The sequence below is a fragment of the Chamaea fasciata genome, unplaced genomic scaffold (genome assembly GCF_029207755.1).
Source record: "Chamaea fasciata isolate MVZ Bird 193981 ecotype frontalis unplaced genomic scaffold, bChaFas1.0.hap1 SCAF_6, whole genome shotgun sequence".
Classification (NCBI taxonomy): Eukaryota; Metazoa; Chordata; class Aves; order Passeriformes; family Sylviidae; genus Chamaea; species Chamaea fasciata.
Genome location: NW_027094091.1, coordinates 17,168,858 through 17,179,540, shown reverse-complemented (window position 1 = coordinate 17,179,540; position 10,683 = coordinate 17,168,858). Strand labels below are relative to the sequence as shown.

Genomic DNA, 10,683 nt, shown 5'->3' with positions numbered 1-10,683 from the left:
AGAATGCACCCATGCAAAAGAGAAAGGAATATACTAGAACTTGAATTTTGAAAAGCAAATTCTTGCAAATTGCAATAGAAATTAGCAACAAATACATCTTTTTACTCCAACTTTTGAATGGGGTTCTGTTTGTCGTCAGTGGGACTGGGTGTGTGTTAACTCCTTGCTGACGAGACTACAAGGTTTACTACATAAGCTTAAACTGGGAAAAAAGAGATCCTTTGCTACTACGGGATCCTGTCCTCTCATATTCAACCCCCACCTAGACGACACCAGCATTTCTCATCCTGATTTTCAGATTATAAATAATATAGTACAATTTATAACATTTAAGTGCAACCAGCTATCTTTTATTTTTTACGTCTCAACTAAACACCTATATTGGAAAAGATTTATGCCTTTTGTTAGAAAATGAGGAGAAATAGAACTGCATGCCTGAAAACTGTGAATGTCAAGTCATATTTCCAGGTTGTCTCATACCTTCCAGAGTAGGCTAAATTAGTTTCTCTGTATGTATCTACAAGTTGGGTAGAACCAGAAATGCAGAAGGAAAAGTTCTTCTGAGGAAGTGTGTATACAAGGGTTTTGTGGAGGTAACCCAAACTTTTGGGATTACAGATATTAAGGAGCAGTCTGTCAGTAGAAAGTGAGGGACTGTCCTTTTCTCCTTTCTATCATCTTCTCTCCCCATTTTGATTCGCTACCTTCATACTGAAGTGTGGCATAACATCAAATTCTCACAGACTCAAAATCCCCTTGTCTACAAATTCTGTCTTCTTCTGCACTGACACCTAATGTTCAGCAGCTCACTTGCTCTGCTCAGGGCACCTTCTAGGGTAAAAAAAAAATAAAATTAAAAAAAATTGTAAGAAAATACTTTAAAAACTTGGTGTAAGCATTAAGCTAAAAACCTGACACATCTTAGGAACAACAGATCTACAACATCACTGCTTTGAAAGACCCTACCTTCACCAAGATAGAAGCAGAATGGTTTTAAAGGTTTTCAAATGTCCTACATCTTAGGTGTGAAATTGGTAGCGAACCAGTTGGTGTGAATGATTTTATTTGAAAGGACATTGCTTTAAGCTTTCTAATTCTTCACATGCTCTTTGCAAAAATGTTTATATAGAAGATGATGGCCTTTCCATGCTATGCAGTTACAATTGCTTCAACAGATCACTGCACAGGAGAAGTGAACTCCTGCCTAATGAAAGTTGGCCTACTTGGAGTTCTGCCAATGCCCTTTCGTTAAATGTAAAGTTCATAATATTAATCAGGCAACTGCTTATACTGAGGATCAAGTGAACATTTTCTGAAATTACAGCTGAGTTTTGTCAAAATATTAGCTTTCCTTACCAAGTGCATTCAGAATGTCTGCTTGCTATCTCCCACTCTGACAACTAAATAACAAAGCCCATTCAGCAGGCAGCTTGCTGAGGTTTTACAGTGCCTGCAGCCCCAGCTGAAGGAATATCAGTACAAGAAAGAAACCACGACTCAGCCAAATTTAAATTCAACACACCACATAAAACATTCCAAGGGAAAGACAAGCTGTGCCAGTGAAAGTGGGACATGTATTGTAAATTTTGGTGGCAAAGAAAAAGCTTCAATTCAAGCCCCTCTGGGATACTGGCACATGTATCTGGCATGCTCTGCAGGGAAAAATGGCTGGTTGGTCTGTTTACAGCAGATTTACCGGCCCCCCTATTCCAAAACCTTGCAACAAAGGCTCCTCCACTCTGGTGAAAACCTTAATCTGCAGGATGCAGAGGATAGGCTGCTGTCTACTGAACAGCCAAGCTCTACAGAACCAAAATTCACAGAAAAAGATTGCTTCTGCTGGTACCATCCTAGTAAAGATAAGGCTAACTTGAAGAGTATTTTCTAAGTCCTATCCTTTGTAGCCTTCCATCATTGCAATCTTCAAACCAGGAGAAGAAAGGAATTGCCAAGGCAAACAGTGCCCTAGAAGTATAAAGATATATATCTTCTTGGTAGAACTGACATGCAGAAGAATAGGAAGCAGAATTGAGATTCCGAAGTTCATTCAAATATACTTCTCTTTCTTTCTCCTTGGAACATTATCCTCCCAGCATACAAGAGATCTCAGCCAGCTTCTTTGATTCTCCCATCATTTCTGGTTCAGCTTCAGTCACTTTTATTCGTCACAATTCTCTTTATTTCTTCTTTCTTCCATTCCTTCTGTTCTGTAGGCACAACTGCCCTTTCCTGTCTTTTCCTACTGAGTGACCTTACGCTCTCCCCCAGTCCACACCAATGGAATTAAAATAATCAGAAGTGAAACAAATTTTATGTCTAACTTCTAGTAATCTGATCAGTTTATTTATGTGCTGTATCCCTTTACACATATACACTGTCTGCTGAGACTCTGAAAACTCTTCTTTTCAGAGCTTCTATTTGCCAGAGAACCAAGCATAGTTCCTATCAGTCTGAAGAATCCCCTCTAATTTGCTAAAGAAAAATGTCTGGGAAAAGTATGTCCCTTAGTGTAAAATAGTCAATGTGAAGCTCAACACATTGGAGTATATTGATAAGCTATCTAAATGCACTTGCCAAATGAGATAACTTGTCTATTGTAAATCATCCAAAAATATTCTCATGGCTAGGGTCCCTGTAAGTATAAACATTCTGATGAAGCAAAATGATTTAGAGTTACAATTAAAAAAACTGGAGTAAGCAAAAAAGATACATAGGAAACATAATAATAATCCTATCCCAAAAGATTGTGCTATCCGAGGGGATCTAGAATATTAATTAGTAAGTTGTTGCAAACCTATAAAAAATCATCCCATAATTACACTGAAAAAAAGTTGCAATTTCAAAGCTACACTGCAGAATAACATACTGGATTAATTATGCCAGACTGCAGCAATAACCTTGAATTAAAGCTGCAACCTTCTATTTTTAAGAAACAATTGCCTTTCTGGTTGATGAAACCTGTCGTCCCATCAGGTAACAGACGTGACCAGGAAAGAGAAAAGCAATAATGAGTCAATCCAAGCTGTTTGATACATTTCAAATCTTCCTCCCACAGAGTGTAGCTGCCACAAGCTACATCACCAGTCTGGTTCTTGAAAACTCGATCTCCTCCCTGATGGGTGAATATGTCCCAGACATTAGAGCCCTTTCCATCTGCATTCCAGCCTCCTGGTTGAAAAACAAAGCTTGGTCATTACACTTTTGACATCAAAAAACATATGTTGCAAGTAAATAATTTATCACAAAGTAGGTGCAAATCTCTGAAAATCCCATGGGCAAATTGAGAAGTATTCTCTACTCACTCCTTATATTATTTCAAGTAACTAGGAACTTTCAAGCATTAATATATATTTGCATTATGTTTTGCATTTATTCATACTTTTACTTGCTGTTAATTATTTGAAAATTCTGTTTGCAAAAAAAAAAACAACAAACCCATTCAGACTTCTAACACTCTTCATATTTCCTTAGCCAAAAATCAGACGTTTGCCACTCTTGAGATACTACAGGTTTTCACAAAGGGCATTTTCTAACGCAACTTCCATCCATAAACTGAAAAGATCAGTCCATATCAAAGAAAGCCTTTAGGGTATGAGAAATACATCCAACAAATAGGCACTTATGGCTTTCAGGATGTCCTTTGAAAATCCTGACAGTTTGTTAAAAAGAAAGGAATGCCATTATGAGCCATGGCCCTAGGCATATACAAACTGAATTAATAACACAGCTCTACAAAACTTCTGCTTTTTGTTTAGCCAGACATACACAGAAATTAATTTTGAATGTTCAAAAGCACTGCACCATTTTCCCCAAACTTTCAGAGTTTTAGGATATTTCTTCACAATTCTAAAATTGAGATACACAGATTACCATTAAAATACTCAAAATTTAGCTGTTGTCTGAGATCTAACAACATAAAATATTTGACTTGAATAAATGCACCTCTTCATTACAAGTTTCTTTGTCTTTCCTGAGCCATGCTATAGCTGAAAAAAACATTACTTTTTTTTTTTATTTTTTTTTTTTTTTTTGTGGAGAGCTCTGTAAACTTACTTCCCCCTGTAAACCCCTGTAAAGTGTGATTTAATCATAAAATTGCAATTTACTTCAAAAGGGCCACCCTCATTAACCACCAAGATTTTTCAGAGTCCCAGTGAATGCACTGTTTAAGCGTTATTCTTTAAAAACTAAAATGACATTGTGTGTTAAAATTATGTATAAATTAAATATCAGTTGGGTTATAAGATTAATAACTATATAATAGCTACATATCAATCCTCAATAAAAGTGTTTTAATAATCAATTAGTATCATAGAAATTAGAAATGGAGGAGAACTATTAGGAGGTCATTGAGTCCATCCCCTGCCAATGCAAGATTGCTCCCTTAAGTATATTCAGTACTTAATATACATCTGTCTTATTAAATCTGAGTTTAATGCAAGGTTAAGCATATTGAAGACACTTAATTTAAAGCATTACTAAAATCTGTAATATCACTTCTATAACCTAGCTTTTCAGAGATCATTGTCACATTTCATGGTCTTCACAGAATTTTATTGCAGCACACGAACACCCATACGTCTACATTTAGTTGGTCAGTAAATTAAATTTTACATGGGACAACCTTCAAAGTAGGTCAAATTTTAGATCCAGACAGTTTGAGTTGTTCTTAATCTCAGATTTTATGACAGACTTGGTGCTCTGTCTGTACTCCGCTCAGAAAAAAATACAATATTACAAGTTTTCTATACCCTGCTTCAAATTTCAAACATGACTGCTGAAATAAATAGTCATCTGAGAGAAGTGCAGGAAATAACAAATAACAGTAATTCTTTGATGGTACCTAGAATTTTGAAGTCTTTAAGAGCAGGCTTCCTGCACCATATTGATTCGATACAGGTCTTTTTTCAGCGCGGTTGGAATGAAGGGACACAAAAGCTGCCATAACAGGCAGTTAACACACCCTCGGTTAAGAATCGTCATCTAGAGCAGAGGCTGAATGATCCCTCTTTTTAGTCTGCCTTCCTCCAGCAAAGGAAGTGGGAAGGAGGAGGAGAAGCATTTGATTTTCAGCAGTCTAACAGAACTACTCCAGTGGTCATTAGCCACTGTAAAGCCCTGAGGGGGCTGCGGCAAACAGAACCACTTTCAAGCATTCCTGACACTGTTCAAAGAGACTTCTCTGTACAGCATCGAGCATCTGAGCCACTGATAAAGTGTAGGAAGGAATCCAGCCGAGGCAACAGAAAGCTCTAGACACACTAACACGTCCTGCTGAGCCACAATTAGTCTGCAGAGAGCTCTCCTCCGCTTCAATGACCCAAGCTTGCACCTCTAAGCTTGCTCAGAAACTTCCATGCCACACAGCGCTCCGTAGTGTAGGCATAACTGGAGTTTTAGGGAGCTTTGGGGCCCGGAAGGAACAGTCATGAGGAACTGATTTTACATTTAAAATTCTTAGGTGTAAATTGGATACCAAATCAGCACATGACATGCCTTCAAATGAATAATATAAATTATTATGATACATGTTCCCCATACTCTGCAATTATTACAACAGAAAGAAGTTTAATGTTTTTCCAACTAGTGAAGCTCCTAAAGCAGGAATATTTCTGATCAGAGTATTTAAGTTTTCATGTATTTTTCCAAGTGCACTTTTCCTCTAATTCAGCTGTCCTTTAACCTTTAATAGTGAATTTTCTTGATCAGATCTCTGACCAGAAAGTGTAATTTTGTTTGAATTACTGCAGTTCCATTATTTGGCATATGAAAGAAGTGGAAAAACCACTTCTACCATTGCAAGAATTTTTTTGCAACTTTTCCCCAAAAAATAAAAAAAGAAGAAAAAAAAAAAAACATCAAGCGGAGGGCTGAAATTTAGCATAGAAATGGCCCTCAGTAAGAAGAAGTGCTTTTGAATGTTCTGGTGCAAATTGATTTTGATTTGACTGAGTCATGAACCTTTGAAATCTGCACTTTGAGCATGCAGAGTACAATTGGTATGATTTTTTAGCGCTTTGAAATATACAGAGTGGAGAAGGTTGTGCTGTGCATAAATACATAGCTGACAGTAAAAAATAAAGTAGTCTGTCAGCTCATGCCTCTTCCACTGTGTATCTTGTGATATGCACAGCAACTGAGTTTGGACTCTACAAGAACTATTGCTTCAATCATGATGCCTCTAAGTCGGAAGCTGCACAGCCTCTGAAGCTTTCAGGAGAAGGAATTCCCTGTTGAGTTTCTTACTTCTGCAGGAAAAGGGTCATTTGAGTAGTGTCTAGACCATATTATAGATTTTTTTTTTTTATGTTTTCCCCACTCAGAAGCCTTAAGAAAGTTCATTAAAAATACATTAAGAGAACATTAAAGTTGCACATCTAGCCCCTCAAAAGGCAGGAAATTATAATGCACACACAATTCACATTTTAAAAATTAGTTAAAAGAACTATGTGCATTGCAGGACTCGAGTTAGAATCTGGCCCAGAATATTGATTCCCTGGGAACTGCGAGCTGTGCAGTCTATTAGATGAAGTGAACTGAGCTCGTTAAAAGGTACCGAGCATGGGCAAGTACTCTCAATTTCAGCAATAACCAAGAACTAAAGGCTACATCCTCAAAGACAATTTAGGAACTACAACTCCCATTTAGGTTCTGAAATCAATGGGAGTTAAGTGCCTGTATGCTGCAGGGTATAATATGAGAAAATCGGGTCTATATGTATTTTGAAGGTTTATGAAGACACATTTATGTAAGGATAAAGTCTGGAGGGGTTATGGCTGTAGGTGTCCCTGTTTACATGTGTTTACATTCCCTAATCTGCAACATATTTTCCTATTGTGCTGGGGAAATCCTTTCATCAGTCCCTCTGTTCAGTTGGGAACATGACACATGTCCCTGAGGGATAGCCTCCACAAGTCCAACTGTTGACATTTTCATTCATTTTTTTTTCTAATCTTTGGAGATGAGTTCCTAACTGAAGACTTCTTGTGAGGGCCAATGTCTGATGAGGTAGTTCTCACATCCAGTTTCAAAATAGCCAATTGCAATCTACTTGAACTAGCTCTACAGAAAGGATATACACAAGAAGTAGATGAAAAAATTACTTATAACACCCCCCTCCCCCCCCCCTCCCCCCCCCCCAATAACTAGCTCCATTTCCATGATCCAGTTATATTTCTGGAATTTGAAATTCCTTTTACCTTCTTCTTAGTCCTCAAGTCAGAAGTGTTTAAACAGAAGTTGTGAGGTTTTTTTCTACATGGATTTGCATCAGAAGTAGTGTCTACATAACAAGGCAAAGATCAAACACTCTCCTTCGTAGATCCAGACTTTTTGTTCACTTAACTTTAATACTTTGATAGCTAAAAATTGACACCTTCAATTTGATATGCTGCTGTAGATGCACCCCAAACAAATCCAACTGGAAAAGCAATATCTTCCAGCACCGGCTGCAGAGTACAGGTGAATACACAGCATTCTGTGTGCTGTGGAGATGTTGGTTTCATTTGCAGACAACACTTTCTGGCTTGATCACTCTTCCACTTGTTACAAGCAGATTCTATATGGCAGACAAAAATAAACCCTGTGCAGCTTCACACACCAAAGGGTAAGCCATGCACTTTGCATATCTCGGGATTAAAGCGCAGAGGTTCAGTCAGCTACCAGTGCAAGTGGAAAAGGCAGCAGTGGAAAAGACTAAGGGGGTCATGGTAAAAGGGCTCCTCCTAGTACAAAGAATTAATGCATAAAACTGATCCCTCATTCCCTTCACTTCCCTCTCACCCTCCATCTCCCATACAAAGATCTTTGTAGACTCTCTGTTCAACATAATTCTTTTAGCTACCGGACAAAAAATAATTTCTACCTCTTCCAGTAAGCTTCAAAAACCAGCAGCCCCTCTTCTTTTCTGGCAGCAATTTTTTTTTTCTCTTCCAACACCAAGAAAACTTGCTTGTAGTAGCTGAAAAAGGATATTTTTGCCATTACATGTTTTGCAGTGGAAACCAATGAGACGAGCAAGATTTGTATGGGAGTACAGACAGAACAGCTATCTTTCTCCTTCTTTAAAACTCCGTGGATGCTCATTTTTTTAGAGCAGCAATGACAACCTTATGGCATGTGTGCCAGAATCAGCATCTGCAAAACAGCCCTCAGGTCTCTTCCTCTACCTTCTGTCAATGCTGTTACTGCTCTCCTGTCAGCAGACTGAAAAGGGAGCAGCATAAGGAGGAGAGTAAGGTAACAAGTGGGATGGGTTGAAAGTAGTTTACTGTCCCTCTCCAGAAAACTGCAACACCTGGCACACTAGATGGCACTACTGCAAATTTTTTTTTTTTTTTTAACTTACTGGTGCTTTTCCCCCGTTTATTCTAACACTACATCCACGCTGCTTTTGCTGAGGTCAGTATCGGCACATACTGGACTACTATAATATATGAAGAATATATGAATATATTCTTCTTTACTCCACTTACGCTCACTTGATTTTAAAATCTTTCTGGGTGAGGATCTACTTCTGCAAAGCATTATACATGTAACTGACATTTTCTTTGATAATAAAAATAAGAAGAAACCTTACTATACAGAGGAAAGCCACTAATACAGTCAATGCACATACTTTTGCCAAGAATGCACACAATAACAGAATCAACTTAGAAAAAAAATAAACTCCTTTGTAAAGACACAGGGAAGCTGATTTAATTCCAAAACGAATATTGCAGAACCAGACAGTGCAGATGCAATGCAAAATAAATTGAGCTTTCACAGCAGGCATGTATTTACTCAAGTGTCTTTCAGAGGAAAGGTAAAAGCCCCTTGAATACAAAGGAACAAAAGGGGACATGAGGCACAACATACTAATTTGTTCCCAAAACACATTCTGACACATGGTCTAGGCAAACATACATATCCTTCATGTGTATTATACAGATGATCAAAAATGGATAAAATGAACTTGTCAATATTCTCTTGTTGATACAGAATCCTCATGCTTTCCTCTGCAAGATAAGGACAGTTAACCGTAAAACTCACCAAGGCCATCCTAAATCATGATTAATAAGTATTAATGGACCAGAGTAATAATGCTTACTTTTTACATCACTAAATGTTACTGGTAGGCACCTTTGAAAATGTAAGCAACATTAAATCTTTCTCCTGAGAATAATACAATTAAATTTTACAGGATTCATAATAAATAAGTAGCTCAATTATAGGTGGAGAGGGGCAGACAGGATATAGTAACAATAAAAATCCAATAAAAAGTTTTATAAAAATGCTTAAGCATAAAAACAAGGCTAAAAAGTGTCACTGCTGATTCCCTATCAGGAATCAACAGAGGTGGGATTTGAGAGAGATTGAGGAGGAGGCAAACATCCCAGAAGCAGTCTGGGGGAGAGTGAATAAACTTTGCCTCAGAGGTTAAGACAGATGCACAGTAATGAGATCCTGGGTTATGTCAGAGAAGTAGGTAGATTCTGAAAGATGCAGGGCTTCAAAATTCAGAGAAGCTATGCTGATAGCAACTAAGATCAAACTTTTCTGCCAACCCAGTTTCAACATTTGTGATCCCACTTCTGGTTTGTATTCTGGATTCATAAGCCACACCTTACTGCAGTGGTGTGACTTGAAATTACATCTTCATTAGACCCATTGACATGGCTTCTAGGATGCACCCATCTTCTTACTCTGATAATTTTCCCTACATCTAACAAATAATCTGGCCCCACCATGAATTTCAGTATTTCACTGTCCCACTGTTTTGTTCAACACATACAGATATAAAACTTTAAGAGAACATTAAGCTCTATCTAGAGGCAATATTTTTCCACACTACGTTTAAGACCTTTACATTTGCACATATGGAACCAAATGAGCTCAAGCCAAGTATTCATAAGAAAAAACAAGCAGTATCCAAATGTACTTGGACAAAGGTTTTTTCGTCAAGTCAAAAAAAAAGTAGGAGTAATTGGCCCTTATAATATAGGTTAGCAACTAACTTCACAAAATGCAAGGTATTTTATTAAGGTGAAAGAAGAATAGATTTTGGTGTTGGACTTTTTTAGTCATCTGGGGTTAATTATTATGAGAGGAATTGCATCTTGTCAAAAGGAGATTTTCCTGACTGAATTGATGTTTCCTATTATACATGTCTTATTCCTATTATTAATAGTATTTACTACAGAGTTTAGAAATTAAATTTTGAAGGGGTGGTGAAAATTAAAATCTTGTTCCCGAATTTTTACACCATGCATGGGCCAGAAGAAAGATATACCTTCTTTGGAAGCAAGACTCTATGTCTCTGAAACAGCCAACGATAGACGTTCATATCTTCTGAGAGTTCTCTTTGTAATTGCTACTCATAAATTTAGCTTCTCTCTCTGGCAACATAATAGAGCAGCTATTGAGAAACAAATTTACTAAAACACTTCGAAGTCTGCCAGACAAACTGGATTTTTTTAATAGTAATACAAAATTATTGAATAGAGAGGAGAAGATATACTGTCATATGTCTGACTTTTAGTCATATACTGTTTTCTATAAGATATTTTAGCACTGGACTTAAGGTGTTCTCAATTAAGTTATGGAGACACCATACTGTCTTACATCGTGGCTGCAGTAGAGAACTCAGAACTTTGATTCTCTAAATTCAGCCTTAATTAGAAGCTTCTCCTGGATTGTTGATTA

The 10,683-nt window shown here is 37.4% G+C and overlaps 1 long non-coding RNA gene across 1 annotated transcript; it reads right to left on the bottom strand.

Annotated features, from left to right (window-relative positions):
• Window positions 1-7,204: 7,204 nt before the first annotated feature.
• Window positions 7,205-8,190, bottom strand: LOC136291002 (uncharacterized). The gene is made up of 3 exons (XR_010721416.1): window positions 8,109-8,190; window positions 7,865-7,960; window positions 7,205-7,558 (listed from the first exon to the last, which is right to left on the bottom strand). It is a non-coding gene; the product is annotated as an uncharacterized lncRNA (long non-coding RNA).
• Between the last annotated feature and the right edge of the window lie 2,493 nt (window positions 8,191-10,683).